Raw genomic sequence first — 18540 nt, 5'->3', positions numbered from 1 at the left:
TAAAAGTGTGATCCAAGCACTTTTTAGAAGTAAGAACGTGTGAGAAATATCTGAGGAAACAGCTGCTACCGCTATATTAAAGGCCCTGCATCTACCTCTCTGGCCGCATTAATGGGAAAATGACATTTGAACAGTAGAATTCAGCATTCATGCTATTATCTGAAGACTTCAAGAAAGTGGTGGATGGGACAAATATCTAGGGGGAAGATTTGTATGACACACATGTGGATGAACTAGTGAAGAAGAAAAAATATATAAGGAGACGAGAGAGGAAGGAGAGAGGGGGACCCGGCTTCTTAGGTAAAAAAAAAAAAAGACTAAGAATTGTAATCTTTGGCATAGAAAGAGAAGTACTATACAACTCGTCATCGGTTTCTTTGTCATACTCGTTTGTCATTTGCATGGATTGCGGCATTCTAGCCTGTTGATCAAACTTCCTACATCATGAACCTAGGTTTCAAATCCATACTCTACAAATTTCATTGTATAAGGCTTATTGGGTCTGAGCCCATCACCTGCTTTTGGGTCCGGGTTCAATTGTGCGCTTATAATATATATAAATATATATATATATATATATATTTTTTTTTTTTGAGTTTAATACTTTAATTTATTCTTTAAAAAAAATTTCACACCTTGACTTAAAGCTTGTACACCCTTATTACAAGTATTTCAAACTCTAATAGTAAAGATTAAGTGTTTGTGAATTGTAAGTATCACTCTTTATTATAAATTTATATTATATGTGTATAAGTGTGTCAAATACATTACTTTTTATTATAAATTTATATTATATATGTGAATTATGATGCGTGTACATGTTTGTGTGTATAGTATAAATATACAATATAAATTTATATACTTAATAATTAGGAAATAGAGAGACTTTTTTTTTTTTTTTACATGTTTGTGTATTGTTATCATATTATAATAATTTTTTTATAAAGTTAGTAAAATTCAAGAAAATAAAACTATAACGTTAGTGATTATTTAAGCATTTGATTGGTTAAGTAGACACGTAGTTTATAATATTATGTAATATGAATAAGTATGATTGTGTGTATTGTTAATACGGAGCCAATAAATTGAGATTTGAGATTAGTCATTTAGTTTAAAATATTTTTATTAAAACAAAGACAAATAGATAATAACAATTACATATAGATAAAAATGTTAGGCAAACTTAACAAAATAAAATGGTCATAGGCTCATAGCTACACACATTGGCAATAGACACTCATAATGAACTATCATGTAAAAATTCAAAATTTGAAAACTTGTAAAAAGAAATTGTAAAACTTCATGTTTTATTTATTTTTATTTTTTTGTCGATAACTTGATATATTCAAATTCTCTTTTTATTATTGCTATTTTTTAATTTATGTTTCTTAATGACCCTCTTAAGCAAAATTCCTAGAACCGCCACTGGTTTGTATTCATGGTATGTTAATTGTTCTAAACTTTTAGAACCTAACATTTTACAAGTTTTCTTAAGTTAGTAATGTAAATCTTATTGATAGAAAAATAAGAATTCAATTTGTAGTTTTCACTTTCACATCACTTCTATTAGATTTCTATATCTGCTAGATGTCCCTAAGTTATTACAAAGATTGACCATTGTATGCAAAAACGGGTGATGCTCCATCTATATTGTTGATGTGCTGACTTATGATAGTTTATCCTTTGCCCACCAAAAGTTAATTGGTGTTTTGGTCTAAGAGAGATGTTATGTCCACAATATTTTTATAATATTTTCACAACAAATCATAGGTGGTTAGTTATTATTAATTCAAATTTGAACCTAACACTAAGATTACTTTTTTGTCTCAATAATAACAACCAGTAATAAAAAATATTGTTGAAAGTTTCTTTTAAAAAAAAATATAATGAGAAGTGTAACACTTACCAACTATTTAATATATATTTTATGGGTTAAGAATCTTGTAATTTAACTAGTTTGTTGACCCGTGCTTTGCACAATTTAAAAAAAATATATTTTTTACTAAATTTTTTTATTTTTGAGAATCCGCCCCAGAAAAGGAGATCGATGGGGATATTTTTTACTAAAATAATCATAGTATTTGTAATTTTTTTTGCTTAATATAAGTTTATCGTTTAAATAAAATTAAGTAACAACTAAAGGAAGAAAATTTCAATTGTTGTTGATCTCTTCCTTTGCCGAGTTCACTTCAAATGTGTGCTTGGACCCATCAAATGATTGAATTTCCATCTTCACAAACATCTCTTATTTGACGACACAATTTTCCCACACTAGAAACTATTATGTATCATACTATTGTTAGGTAATTGACATTCAATTAAATTTTCCATTGTAAAAGTGTGGCATACACCAAAAATTGATTGGTGTCTTGGTTTGATGATAAAGAGTTATCATCAAGAGCGGACGCCATAAGTTTAAATTCTCTCAATCATTAATCTTATTATGCATCATACTATTTGCTGATTAACTAAAGTGTGCGCTAATGATCTTATTCTTATTCTGACTAACATCTTTTGAACCCAATTCTGCTGCACATTGTTGATGCCTATAGTGGCCACAAAGAATGATGTATAATGATTTAATTAATCAGGGACTAAGATTGACTATTTCTTTATTTATTTTGTGTTAGTAGAGGGAGAAACCGAAAAGTTTAAGAGGAGGAAGGCAAAACATAGAAATGACAAAAACGGATGGAAATTTGAGGTATATATAGCTAAATAATTTAATTGTTGACAGATGCATTTGTAATTTTAAAAGGTAATGCACATTTAGGATAAGAGAAATGATATTTTCACAACATTTTTGCAACATTTTTACAACAAATCTTAAATGGCAGGTTGTTAAAGGCTGTTATTGTTGGGACAAAAAAGTAATGTTAGTGTTAAGGTCAAATTTGAACCAATAACAACTAACCAACTAACAAAAAAGTAATGTTAGTGTTGTGGACGTAGCATCTCTCTTTAGGATAATGTAACTCAAAATGTGATAGAAATATAGATGAAGTAATCAATGGCATTCTAATTTTATAGGATAAGGCACATTTAAGGCAATGTAACAAAAAAAAATGGTAAAAATATAGTTGGAGTAATTAAAGGAGTTATAATTTTTTTGGGGCATACAAAGAGTTATAGTATTTCGTAGTGCATATTTATGGATAGTTTTTTTTTTTCTTTTTTAGAATGAGACAAAAAAATGGGAAAAAATAAAGTGATTTTCAATTTAAATTCTTGAAGGAAAAAATTTAACTGCATGACCATATCATAATTACCATTCATGAATCAACAAAAATGAAAAAGACAAAAAAAAACCAACTTTGACACACTATGGCAACTAATAATTTTATATATATGTGTGTATATATATATTCTTTATGTGATATTTTTTCGTCTTATTAGTTTTTTCCCTAATGTAACTTTTGTGATGATACATCATACATGATGGAAAAATGACAACAAATGTGACCTAAAATGACTTAAATCCATTAAATAAAAGAATTAATTTAGAAGAAAATAAAAATATTAATGGTAGATGCATAGTTTTTTCCCCCTCATTATGGTAGATTACGGGGAACTTTTGGTTGTGGAGTAAGAATGGAAAAATTTTACCGTCGCACACCCTAGCGTGATGATTATTCTTCAAGTATAAGTGCTTGTGGGTTGTAGGAAGTAGGAGCTAGGATTCAAGTTTCTAGAAGGGAGTTTCACGAGAAATTATAAAGTCCTCATGGTGGGCAAGTGACGTAGTCCATCATTTCACTAAAAGACTTATCCGTTTAAAATTGTAGAGTTAGAAATTTTTTTAAAACAAAAACTAATTACTGACTCAACAATTTTAAACAAGTGAGATTCTTTTAGTGGAATGATGGACAAGTGACGTGGTCCACCAGAGGACTGTATAATTTCTCGAGTTTGACGCACATATACACCTATATTAGGCTAGAGTAGAATTTCTATCTTGTATAAAAATAATAATAAATAAAAAGAATAGAAAAGTTTATGGAGCATATTAAGGAGTTTATAGTGAGTAATTATTTAAATGGTGAGATTGATAATGAAGATTTAAGTTTCTTTATTTATTGGTGATACATGGCAAAAAGATTGACACATGCCAATGGTTGTCTGTCACGTGATGTTTGATAAGCAACATGAATCAATAATTGTCTACCACGTGGCATTGGAGATTATAAATTGTTTTTTATATTGTGAATGAGACATGGGTCGTCATTTTGTGTATCCACCAATTTATAAGATCCAGCCTTTATAATATACTATCACGTAACTAATGCAAAATAAAAAATAAAAATAATGGAGAAATTTATGAAGCAATTTAAAGGGTTTATAGTGGGTAATTATTTAAAGGGTGGGATTGATAATAGAGATTTAAGTTTATTTATTTATTAGTGATACATGGCAAAAAGATTGACACATGCCAATGGATGTCTTCTGTTGGGTTCTAAGACCTTTAGGTTTAAATGTATTAGAACTCTAATTTGTAATGTTGGCAAACCATGATCAAAACATTTTAGTCTTGTTTAGACTGCTCAAAGTATGTGTCTTTTATGTAAAGTTGGAATCGAGTTGCTGCAGGATTTACTATGCAATTCTGCCTAGCTCGATCAATCGAGAATTAGACTTGACCAATCGAAAGTCGTGCAGATTGTTTTTCTGCAAAAAAAATTTCAACTCAGCCCAAGCCCGTTTTACGTTTAGGGTTTTATGTTTTGCCCTAGGTATAAAAGGGAAAACTCTAGCCACGTTTTTAGAGAGCTGTTAATACTCTTTATGTTGTGTGTGTAAATCTCTTGTGAGATCTAGAGGTGTTTGTCTTCACATACACTTAGGGTTATCAAGATCTAGATTGTGTCAAGAGTTTGGTGATCGATTCAGTTGCAGATTCAAGAGCTTAAAAAAATACAAGCGAGAGTGCTATACTTGCTGAGAATTCAAGAAAGAAGTAATCTGTGGACTCAGAGCTGTCACATGGTCGTGGTAATAAGTTTCCTACTCGAGGTAGTAATAGGATGTTAGTGGTCTAAGTCACTCTTGTGTAAAATTCAATTCTTTCATAGTAGATTCAGTTATACCTTGAGGATAGCTAGGTTAAATCTTCCTCAGGTTTTTTACCAATTTGATTTTCTTGGATCATCATATCACTGTGTTCTTTATATTTCCGCTGTTTTGCATGATATGATTTATATGTGTTAACCTAGATCTGCATAATTTACCTAAGTTAATCACTTGACTAAATAACTAAGTTAATCTGATTGTATTTAAGGGGTCTAAAAACGTACATCTTCCATGTGGTGTTTGATAAGCAACATGAATCAATAATTGTCTACCAAATGGCGTTGGAGATTATAGATTATTTTCTGTATTGTGAATAAGACATGGGTCATCATTTTGTGTATCCACCAATTTAAGGGATCCAACTTTTATAATATACTATCATGTAACAAACGTATGGATGCATTTAAAATTAAATATAATTTGTATTGTAAAAATATAAATAATTAGTCAAATTCTTATATAAAAAAATAGCATGTAATGCATTCATTAATGCATATGTATAAATACATTTAAAATTAAACATAATTTTTATCATAAAAATATAAATAATTAGTCTTTTTTTTTAAGTAAACGTAATTAGTCACATATTAAAATTCTCACATAAATTTAATACTACTTATGATTTTTTTTTCCTTTCTAATTTTTAATAAGATAGAACGTGTGGTGACTTTTATTTTATGGTGATTTTTATTCACTATATGTGATTGGTTTTTTTTTTTTTAATTTTATAGTTCATTAATATTATATTTTTTTTTTTCACTTATTAACTCACTTAGCACTAGGGGTGACAAAATAAGCTCAAACCCATTTGCCCACCCAAATCCACCCACTCTAATTGAACCCAAACTCATACAATTATTAGTTGGGTTAAATGGGCATCAACCCAATTAGACCCAGTGATTATTGGGTTTTAACTAAAGACCCAATGAGACTCATTTAACCCAAAAATAATTACCCAAATTTAACCCAGCCTTTCCCATTAAAAAAAAAAAAAAAAAGAACTCAGACGTTTCAGTGTTTTAGGGAGTTCATTTTCCTTCATTTTCTCAGCCTTTAAACACTTCTCTCTCTCTCGCTTGCTCTCTCTATCTCTGATCTTTCATTATTCTTCTCTACACAAAACCTCATCAGGTCGGTTTCTATTCTCTAATCTTTTGAACCTATTTCATTCATTCTAGTTCGATTCTGTAACTTAGAACTTGTTTCTAAGATTTTCTTTTCCCTATTTATTTCTCGGGAAAATTTCAGACATAAATGGAGAACGACGCGTCTCCTCCATCAACCACCAGCACGACCACCGCGTAAAGAAACTGTCAAAATCACCATTACCGACCACCACCACCACTTGATCTCCCTCATGAGTAGCCCATCCACGTGTTCCTCCTCCATCGACGACGTCATTTCGTCCACTCAGAACCGCCTCAACCAAGCTCGATTGATCCTCCAGTACCAAGAACTCAACGACCACTACGATCTTTACCGAGCTCGCCTAACTGATCTTCTCTCTGAGGCCGAGTCTCTCCGCCACGAGAACGTTGAGCTCCGCCTCGCTAACACTGAGCTTCTCAAGCTTCTCTCATCCCAAGCCTCATTCCATAATCTCCTCCTCTCTTCTTCTTATCCAACTGAGGCCATTGTAAAGAAAAAAAATTTCTTTGTTTTTTCTTTTTTCTGGGAAAGTTTTGAGCTTGAAAGATCATTTCTTTGTATTTGTTGTACTGTTTGGTTGCCAAGAAAGTGAGAGAAAATAGAAAAGAAAAGAAAATATTTTTTTATTTGGATTTTTAATATAATTGCTGATGTGGAATTTTTAATTCCAAGAATGGAGACTAAAGAGAGGGTAAAGGGAAATCTAAGAAAGTGTTGGTGTTTTTACTTTAATGGCATTTTAGTATTTTAGATAATTGGGTAATTGGGTGAGTTGGGGTTTACCCATTATAATTGGGTTGGGGTGGATTTGGGTCAGAAGCAATTAGTTAAATGAGTTTTAATGGGTAAATGGGTTTTATATACCCAACCCAATTATGTCAAATCCAAACCCACCCAAATTCACCCATTTGACACCCCTACTTAGCACAAAGATTAAAAAACTTAAGTGGACAGGCTGTATAAACTTATGTGGGTAATTAGGATGTGGTTCCCACATAAATTTAGACACATGGTGCAAAATTAGATTTTAATTTCAAATTCTAATTGAATTTTCTCTAAAATTTCCCTATATATGTATGTGTATATATATATATATATATATATATATATATATATATATATATATATATATATATATATATATATATATATATATATATATATATATATATATTATAGATGTCTACCACGTGGCGTTGGAGATTATAGATTGTTTTCTGCGGGGGCATAGCCAAAACTTTTTTTTTCTAGGAGGGGCCAACTTAAGATACTAATTTATTAGCTTATACAAACTTTTATAAATATGCACAAACACATACATCTGAACACTCATATAATTTAGTGTCCTTCAAAGCAAATACTTAAAGTTTTTTTTTTAATATAAGTTACCAAATTATCTACCAATGTGAGTAAAATAATTTTAATTGAACTAATAAAGTATTTAAAGACATGAATGATCCAAAAATTTAATAGACACAAGACCACATTTTACAATAAAAAATGAATGTGAGAAAAAAAAAAAACATTCTCTATAACTACTAGATCAATTGGACAATTTTTTTTAAAAGCGTCATTGAACTAGCTCAAATATTTTGGGGGGCGGGGGCGGGGGCGGGGGCGGGGGCGGGGAGGGGGGGTGGGAGGTCCAATTTTTGTAGGCTAATGATTAAAATGTTAAATATTTATATATAGTATTAAAATTCATGGCCTCCCATCTCATACATGTAGCTCCGTCCTTGGTTTGTATTGTTAATGAGACATGGGTCATCATTTTGTGTATCCACCAATTTGAGAGATCCAACTTTTACAATATATTATAAAAAGAGGTGCTACGTCCACAACATTTTTATAACAAATCATAGGTGGTTAGTTGTTATTGGTTCAAATTTGAACCTAACACTAAGATTACTTTTTTGCCCCAACAATAACAACCAGTAACATCCTGCCACTTAGGATTTGTTGTAAAAATGTTGTGAAAATATTGTGGACATATCATTTCTCTATTATAAATGGAGCAAATAAAGGAGTTACAATGGGTAATTATTAAATGCTGGGATTGATAGTGGATATTTAAATTTCTTTATTTATGGGTTATTATTTAAACTAACATGTAACTCTGTGCATATGCATAGATACATTTAAAACCAATCACAAATTTATATATATATATATATATATATGATTTGGAATCTAATTGGATCTAGACTCTTCAGTTTTTGCACCCAATAATTCACTTGTCATTAAAATAAAAATTAAAAAATAGATGGGGCACGTGGCACAAAATTGAACTTCATTTAAAATTCAATTTAGAATCTAATTGAATTTAGACTCTTTAATTCTCGCACCTAATAATTCACTTGACACAAAAATTAAAAAATTAGACGAGACACATAGTGCAAAATTAGACATGATTTAAAATCTAGTTGGATCTAGACTTTTCAGTTTTTGCACCCAATAATTCACTTGCCACAAAAATTAAAAAATTAGATAGGGCACATGGCACAAAATTAAATTTCAATTAAAATTCAATATAGAATCTAATTGAATTTATACTCTTTGATTTTTGCACCTAATAATTTATTTGACACATAAATTTAAAATTAGATAAGACACATGGCACAAAATTAGACTCTAATTTAGAATTTAATTGTATTTTCTCTCAACTTCACCGATATATATATAGATGGTGGGATTGATAGTGGAGATTTGCATTGCTTTATTTATTTTTTTTCAAAAAAATAAGCTTCTTTATTTATTAGTGATACACAGCAATAAATAGTAATACTAGTGTTTTAAACCAGGTTTATATAGATTATATAATCATAGTACAACTACAAATCCTTTCACAACTTTTATCTTCTATGGCCAGCATCTTAGCCTTCTTTCTATTTCTCTTCTTCCTCTTATACTTATGTATATCAAAAAGAGTTCAAAAATTTAGTAGTAAAAAGAAAGATCCACCGGAAGCTGGCAATGCATGGCCATTGATTGGCCACCTCCACCTATTAGGAGGGTCACAACACCCCCCCCCCCCCCCCCCCCCTTATAACTTTGGGTAACATAGCTGACAAGTATGGACCAATTTTCACTATTTGGTTGGGAGAGCATCGAACTCTAGTGGTAAGCAGTTCGGAGATAGCTAAAGAATGTTTTACCACTAATGACAAAGTCTTTGCCAACCGTCCAAAAGCTCTAGCTCTAGAACTATTGGGCTACAACTATGCCATATTTGGGTTTAGCCCTTACGGTCCTTATTGGCGCCAAATGAGAAAAATGACCATGCTAGAGTTCCTCTCAAACCACCGCCTTGAGATGCTCAAACACATTAGAGAGGTGGAGCTAAATGACTCTATAAAAGAAGTATTTGAGCTATTGGGCAAGAAAAACAAAGTGTTTGTGGAAATGAAAAGATGGTTTGGGTACACAACTCTAAATATAGTATCTAGGATGGTTGTAGGGAAGCGATTTGGTGCGGCTACGACCAAGGATGAGAATGAATGGAATGATGAATGTCGAAAGGCATTGAGAGATTTTTTCCATTTGACTGGAACATTTGTGGTGTCAGATGCACTTCCTTATCTAAGGTGGTTGGACGTGGGAGGATATGAGAAATCTATGAAAAAGACTGCAAAAACATTGGATCATATAGTTGGAGGATGGCTAGAAAAACATAAGCAGAGGAAATTGTGCGGTGAGATGAAGGAAAACCAGGATTTTATGGATGTATTGTTATCCATTGTCACTGATGAGGATGAGATTTCTAGTTATGATGCTGCTACAATCATCAAAGCTACATGCCTGGTAAGGTTTTTTTTTTTTCCTGCCCATTTTTGGTTCATTACCATATTAATTCACGCATACAATAAACAATACTAAAAACCTCGCTAAATATCAAAGAGGTTTATTGCACACTCATTAATGTACATTGTTTGTATATATTATGTATTCATTGTTAAGTCTGGACATGTTTAAAAAATTGTGGACGTGTGAAATTATGGGTACTGTAAGGACCAAAAGCTCATAAAATCAATCTTCGAAACGTTATTGTTGCTCTATTCACTTAAGAGTCCTCATACAATACATTTGGTAGAGAGGGTTCAACAACAAAAAGCCCCCTCCTCGTAATCTCTTGATTCCTATTTATACTATTCTTTGCTTTCATCGTAGCCTTACACCTTGCAATCTGCGGTCCTTTTCCCGTGACACTTGTCCGTCGGCAATGGAACAAGATTCCACTTTGCATCCCGTACTGTTCAGGTCATGTCCACATTAATGCGACGGATAGAGGAGATGCTTGCTAATTAATGCGGCCAAAATGGTTGTTGCCCAGCATTTAATGCAACCTTGCAACCTTCCAAATCAGCCTATTACAACCAGATATTTGTAACATGCCCCTTATTTAGTTATCGTCCACGCCACCTCATCTTCGGGCACACCTGGAGAGACCTCATCTTTCATTCTAAATGTTGGCCTTCCTTTCTTCGGGTCTTCGGGTTCTCAGGTCCTCGGGTCCTCACAGGTACTATATAATAAATACATAGTATATATTAACGAGTGTATAAGAATGTTTTTCTCATTCGTAAGTATTGTTCACAAACTCTAATATTTGCATTGGCAAACGTAGTATTTTTTTTTTTTTTTTTTGGGGGCGGCCCGGGGGTGGAAAGTAGTCCAATATTAATATTTTAAATAAGTCATTCACCAAATCACTTAGGAAGATGAAATTGCCAACGAACACGTTCCTGAAAATTGCAGAAGGTTAGGAAGACATTTTGGATCCTAAAAATAGCAAAATTGATTCACTCGTCTTATTGTGGAGGTGGACTTGTGGAGTTGAGCATTTGCATTAGTTTATGCAAAAAAAAATTTGTTTATTTTAGTATAAGAATGTACTTTTTTTATTTTATTATTTTATATATTCACTTTTTAAACAGTCCACATCAAATTATCAATTTTACACTACATTTTATTAAAATATCAAATTTTCTTGATTTTTAAATTTGTTTCTCTTTTTTCATACACAACAATCACCTGTTGGGCTTTGTAAAGCCTAATTGTATTTGATCCGGTTAACGACTCAACCCAAATAATGTTGCATGGTTTTTAATGGGAGATTTTCTGAGAATTTAGAATCTTGTGCGCAGGATATAGAAAAACGTTGTTTTAGTGATTAGGGTTGTTGTGGTTGTTTTTGAGAGAGCGAAAAACTGTACGGCCGCACTTTATATTTTTTCCTGATAATAGTGAAATCCTTGTAATTCCATGGACGTAGGCAAATTGCCGAACCACGTAAATATTATTTTATGAGTATGATTATTTTTCTTTGGCGTGTGTTTTTCTCTATTTTTGTTTCTTACAGATTTGGAAATTTCGTGTTAATTCTCTACACCACCATCCACTCTCTCTCTCTCTCCTCATCCTCGAAATACATAAAGAAAGAATATATAATTAAATAATTAAATTCAAAATGAATAGTGTCAATATAAATTTACAAGATTTACCTAATTACTTTAGCAAACTTGAAAATTTACAAACTAATTTGATTCATTTTAAAGCAAAACTTTATAAATTCTACACCTTTTTCTTTTATACGCGTACTGATATTTAGAAGGACATTAATTCCCCACATTTCATTTGCATTACTTTTGCATTGTAGGGCCTTATCTTAGCTGCCACAGAAACAACAACAGTAACATTGACTTGGGCTCTCTCTTTACTTCTCAATAATCGTGAAGCTCTAAAGAAAGCTCAGCAAGAATTAGACGTCCAAGTTGGTAAAGAAAGGCAAGTGAAGGAATCAGATGTGAAAAACTTGGAGTATCTCCAAGCTATCCTTAAAGAAACAATGCGTTTATACCCTACTGCACCACTCTTAGTGGCACATGAGTCCTTGGAAGACTGTACTTTGGCTGGCTATAACATCCCAACAGGTACACGACTTCTTGTTAATGTTCCAAAACTCCATCGAGACCCAAGTGTGCGGGTGGATCCAACTGAATTTCGACCTGAAAGATTCCTTATAACTCACAAGGGTGTCAATATTAAGGGCCAACATTTTGAGTTGATACCATTTGGCAGTGGTAGAAGAATGTGCCCCTGGGATTTCATTTGCTCTTCAAGTTACACAACTCACACTAGCTATCTTGTTGCATGCTTTCGAAATTGCAACCCCATCAAATGAACCCGTGGACATGACTGAGAAAGTTGGACTTACCGACCTGAAAGCCACCCCATTGGAAGTTGATCTTACTTCTCATCTTGCTGCTCAAGTGTATGCATAATTTGAATGATATTGTTTGATAAATGATATCTATTCATTTGTAATAATAATAATAATAATAATAATAATAAATTTATCTCATGAGTTGAACTATAAAGTTGTGTTTTCTCCATGTAGATCACTATAAATATATTACTTTTCTTTTGCTAAAACTATTCGATCAAAGTTTTAAATATTACTTTCAATTTAAAATAGATAGCTTAGAGTGCTAGTTAAATTATTAAATTCATTTTTTCATAATAATTTAAGATTTTAAAACAATCAACAATATATTGTGATATCAAAGTAGATGATCTAGAGTTAGAATCTTATCTCCTCTTGGGAAAGTGCGTGTTCGCTAGTTATGATCTGTTATAGGTTTAAATCCTATAATAATAATAATAATAATCATAGCTGTCAAAATGTGAATCATATCATAAATCGATTTTTCATTTTTTCATATCGTATATCATATCGTATCATGTATCGTAAGATACATAAACACTTAGTAATTTATAAAAAAAAAATTATAAATATACATATATAAAGGGTATATTCATTATAAATTTTAAATATATTCAACTAATGACTAATTTATTCATCGCTTGTGTAGTAACATTTAACAAGGTAGCTAAATAAATCAAACTAACATGTGTATAACATACACATTCAAATTACTTAATTCAAAAGTAATAATAGATTACAAATGAATCAAAAATAATAATTTATTTTCATCAAATTCATCAAATTGCCTGATCTATCCCATGTAAGTCAATGTTATCATCATGTTTATAATTTTGCAAACTTATTTCTTCAGTAAAACTTTCTTCATCGTCATTCATCATTAACATTTACTATCTCTTCTTGTTCTTTTTATTTTAATATTATTTTTATAATCTTTTTTGGCATTCTAGTTTCTTGGACTTATAACAATAATGATAAAAAATAAAAATAAAAATTTATATTGTCAATCAATATTTTATTCATAGTATATAAAATAAATTTGTAAATATTAAAATGAATGGTAAGTGTGTACTATGTAGTCCAATTGTTAGAGAGAGATGAAAAGAAACTTATGAATATGTTATTTTAGTAGGTTAAATAAAGTAAACTAATAATTTTGTGTTAAAAAAAACAAGTCTAACAACTTGTTAGATTCAAATAAAAGTACAAATTTTAACAAAAAATCTCATTTTAAAGCATTTGTCTATGTATTGTACGATACATACGATTTTATGATACGATACAATACGATTCATACGATACGTAAACTGTATCGTATGATTTATAAACACTTACGATATATCGATACGATACGGAACTTTTTACACACGATAAGATACTTTTTACACACGATAAGATACGTATTGTATGATATGTATCGTGTATTGTACTATACTAACCACTATGATAATAATATCTACATGTCAAAATTCAATATCCCAAACAATAAGTTGCCAGTTGCTTTTGCAACCTAGAATTGATTTATTTTCATGTGTTAACACCATTCATCCAAGTCTCGTACATGCTTGAATTTTACTTTTCTTATTTATATGCAAGTTGGAAATTTATTAGAATACAATTACAAACTCACTTATAGAAACTCGATCGGACACTTGTCTGTACACAAACTCATTTATTGTTGATAAAGAGAAAACTCAACTACAACATGTCAACAACAACTACAATTTAATAAGTTCTAATATCCTAAATAGACAATGGATATATATAACATCTTAAAGTTAAAGAATTGTATTTATTATTGTTATACGCTCTTATTGAGCCATATCAGCGTAACATTTTGGTAAAATTTGGTTCATTCAGTCTCTTTCAATTCATTAACTCTAATTTTGTCCATTCTTGATCCATTTTGGTCCAGTCAATCGACTTCGGCCCATTTTAGATTAATTAGGTCTTAAATTGTTATATTTGTAGATTGTCTTTCTAGTTTTAGGCTCAAATTTTTATTTTTTGTTTTTTAATTTTTGGGTTGAAAAGTATGAGTTTTTTATTTCCTATTTGGGCTAAAATCTTTACTTTTGGGCTAAAAAAATACAAACAAATAGGTATAGAAATTAGAGATATAAACTCTAAAAAAATAATAAATATTTTAAATATTTGAAAGATTACTTTAAAGTTCAAGTTTCAATAATATAGGAATTACACATATTTGTAAAGAAAAAAAATGCTATAATTGTAATAAACTTATATAATAATTTAAATTTAATGTAAAATGTAATATGTGTAATGTTTTCCGTAAAGTTAGGGAATATATTTTTTTTAATATTCTTGGATATATTCAAATTAATCAACCGATTAGGATTTATTAAAAAAATCATTTTAAAAACTCATTATTAATTTATATAAAATAATATTTATAATTATGTAATTTAAACAACAGACCTAACTATTAGAGAAATTTTAACTTGAACGAAAAATATTTAATATGGTACAAAATCGCTGAACCTTCCTTTGACATCCACGTGAACTTTTAATCTCCCATCTGGCAGACGTACTGGACAATATTTGTTTCTTTGAATCCAAATATGGTATATCAGACCCCCCCCCCCCCTATATCACAGCTTGCTGATAACGGATTGTAGGCGTCTTTCTTTTCGTTTGTTCATACCCCAATCCGTTACCTTTTCCCATTGAGTTGGTGGGTTGCATACCAAATAGAGATTCATCGTCTTCTTCCAAACTTATAGTTTAATTTGAAACTAACCCAAACTATAAGAAAGGGTCAAAGGGACTTCATAGCTACTTTCATTCTAATTAAAGGAAATCGAAGAACCAACTTGCGGCGAAATTTTGTAATTTATCAAAGTCATTAATAAATGTTAGCTGCTTGGCGTAGGGAGAATGTAGGAACTTGATTCAATAGTGGACCCAACTCTTGTTATATAATAAATAATTTTAAAATTCAAAGTCTAATTTGAAATTATCACAAATTATAAGAAAACTATGTAATGTAATTTGGTAAAGTTTTTAATAAATATTAATAAACTGAGGCAACCACAATTTTAGGATCCAATTATTTATTATATAGTATGTAATACTTGTCTAATTTCTCTTGCCTTCGTGGTTGTCCATTTCAAATTAGGGAAAACATTGCAAGTTTTGAGTTATAGTTTAATATAACGAATAAAACCTCACTCATCAAATGGACTAAGAAATGTTACACCAGACAATTGCACGTGAGCAGGTTGGTGAGGACCTAAATCCATGTTAAAGGACTAAGAATGTTACATTATAAAAATTAAGTTGTAAACCCCTTGCATGAGATTTTTGCCGCAGTCTAATAACCTTAAATAGCAAACATACGCTCTTCCTTCTCTTGTAATATTTCTTCACAACTTCTATCTTCTGTGGCTAACATCTTCGCCTTTTTTCTATTTTTCTTCTTTCTTTTGTACTTATGTATATCAAGAAAAAATCTGATAGTAAAAGTAAAGTTCCACCGAAAGCTGGCGGTACTGCATGGCCTTTGATTGGCCACCTCCACCTACTAGGAGGGTCACAACCACCCCATATTACCTTGGGTAACATGGCTGACAAGTATGGACCAATCTTCACTATCTGGTTAGGTGTGCATCAAACTCTAGCAGTAAGCAGTTGGGAGATAGTTAAAGAATGTTTTACCACTAATGACAAAGCCTTTGCCAATCGTCCAAAAGCTCTAGCTCTAGAACTATTGGGGTACAACTATGCCATGTTTGGGTTTAGCCCTTACGGTCCCTATTGGCGCCAAGTGAGAAAGATGGCCGTGCTGGAAGTCCTCTCAAACCACCGCCTTGAGATGCTCAAACACATTAGAGAGGCCGAGGTAAATGATTCTATTAAAGAGATATTTGAGCTATTGGGCAAGAAAAACATGGTGTTTGTGGAAATGGAAAGATGGTTTGGGTACACAACACTAAATATGGAATCTAGGATGGTTGTAGGGAAGCGATTTTGTGGGGCTACAACCAAGTATGAGAATGAAGGGAATGATCAATGTCGAAAGGCGTTGAGGTGATTCTCCGATTTGACTTGGACATTTGTGGTATCAGATGCACTACCTTATCTAAGGTGGTTGGACATGGGAGGGTATGAGAAAGCTATGAAGAAGACAGCCAAAGAATTGGATCAAATGGTTGGAGAATGGTTAGAAGAACATAAGCAGAGAAAATTGTTTGGTGGGAAGAAGGAACATCATGATTTTATGGATGTTTTGCTATCCACTGTCACTTACGAGGATGAAATTTCCAGTTATGATCCAGATACAATCATCAAAGCTACATGCCTGGTAAGGGTTTCTTTTCTCTCTGATAAGGATGTTCTTGCAAAAGATTTGATATGTAACACACAAGGAAGCCGACAGTTCCTCTGGACCCATCAGCTTCCCGTGAGCGGACAGAAGGACAAAAGCAGTGACACCATAAAGCCGACGAACCCACCACGATACCCGACGGGCACCTCCATAAGCCGATGGAGAACCTTCGGACGAGGCAAGTGGCCGACAGGGTGAAGAGGCCGACGGGTTCAGCATGACTAATTAGCTTGATCTCCACAAATGTCTATACATGGAAATATATTGTATTCTACGACCAATCCTAATCAAAGGAATCTCTACAAGGAAAGGATCCCGCAAAAATGAGTATTAATGAGAATCTTCTCTACAAGGAAATACATTTTCTGCCAAGAAACGAAGGTCAGCTCTACACTACTATAAAAACCCCAAAATCTTCATAAATCAAGGTACGCATAATTTTTCTCAACTCTAGCACTTTAGAGAATATTAAAAAGCCTACTAAAACTTTTTCTCTAACGGGAGTTGCTTTCTCCTCCACCCACTATTTGACAACTCATAAAACCATCCATATATATTATTTAAAACAAGTTATATGACTTATTAAATAAGTCATGCACGTAGAAATACATTTACATTGTTTTATTAATTGCCACGTAGTGGGTTGGAGGAAATTCCCTCCAAAAGTTAGGAGATAAAATTTTCCTGTCCATCCCTAGAATTTTCAATTACTTATCAAATCATCCGGTGAGTGACAAATATTTTTAAAATTGCTTTACTTGTTATGGTTTCATGCCTATAAGAGATAGTCTTTATAAATATGAGATGCACATATAAAAACTTATGGATGATATAGTGTTCTTAAAGAACTAGTTTCATATAATATGTTGTCTTGTAATTCCTCTAACTTGTATTGCCATTTCTTTTATTTTACAACAAGAACTCATTCATGTGAATATTTGTCGAGAATAAAAGAAACTTTATATTTATTAAAAATATTATTTTAAAACCAACCATTTTAATTGACTTAAAATTCCCTTATTGCTGTTTGTTATGGTTCCAAACTTCGAATAACTAAAGGATAAATAAAAGAATTTATTTCCTGATTAAATATATATTATTTGGAAAAATAAAAGGAGAGAGAGAGAGAGAGAGAGAGAGAGAGAGAGAGAGAGAGAGAGAAGGGCCCAATCCATTTCCCTTAATAACTCCCAACAAAATTGTAGACACAGAAGAGAATGATGGGCTCTTCCACAATACAAGAATCAGCCCAGTGGGCCAAACCGTGGGTTGCAAAACAAAAACTTAATGTATAGAAAAAGATATATTGTGTTTATTGTTTGCTCTGTTGCCATGTTGCGAGGAAGGAAGTTGTGGTCAACTCAGCTCCACCAAGTTCTTTTAACCACAGATATATATTTAAGCCAAACTAGTGATAATGATCGATATGTGTAGATATATTCTGATTTGCAATTCTTGATCCATAACACTATGGGAACTTCCTCGGATTGTATTTGTATTGTATGTTTCGATAAGGCAGAGATGTCATTGCCATACTACCATATTTATTGATCAGCATCGACAGGCTAAAACCATGTCTTTTTATTATGTGTTAGATTTTACCAATTGAAAATTTGAGCCACATAATTAAACTGGACTTTAAATTGCCAATACTAATTCCATTTGAGGTCTAATTCGATGCAAAGGGTTTATTTAGCATTGCTCTGTCAAACATCGAGAAGACAAATTTCCTTGTACGTACGCTCCCATGCAT

At 31.8% G+C, this 18540-nt stretch overlaps 2 pseudogenes; both read left to right on the top strand.

Annotated features, from left to right (window-relative positions):
* The first annotated feature begins 9074 nt into the window (after positions 1-9074).
* LOC142637288 (cytochrome P450 CYP82D47-like) lies at positions 9075-12497 on the top strand (annotated as a pseudogene).
* A 3153-nt stretch (positions 12498-15650) lies between these two features.
* LOC142635938 (cytochrome P450 CYP82H23-like) lies at positions 15651-16985 on the top strand (annotated as a pseudogene).
* Positions 16986-18540: the final 1555 nt, after the last annotated feature.

This window comes from Castanea sativa, chromosome 5 (assembly GCF_040712315.1).
Source record: "Castanea sativa cultivar Marrone di Chiusa Pesio chromosome 5, ASM4071231v1".
In the NCBI taxonomy this organism is placed as follows: domain Eukaryota; kingdom Viridiplantae; phylum Streptophyta; class Magnoliopsida; order Fagales; family Fagaceae; genus Castanea; species Castanea sativa.
Note: the sequence above shows the minus strand (reverse complement) of the source record. Positions and strands in the feature narration are given on the sequence as shown.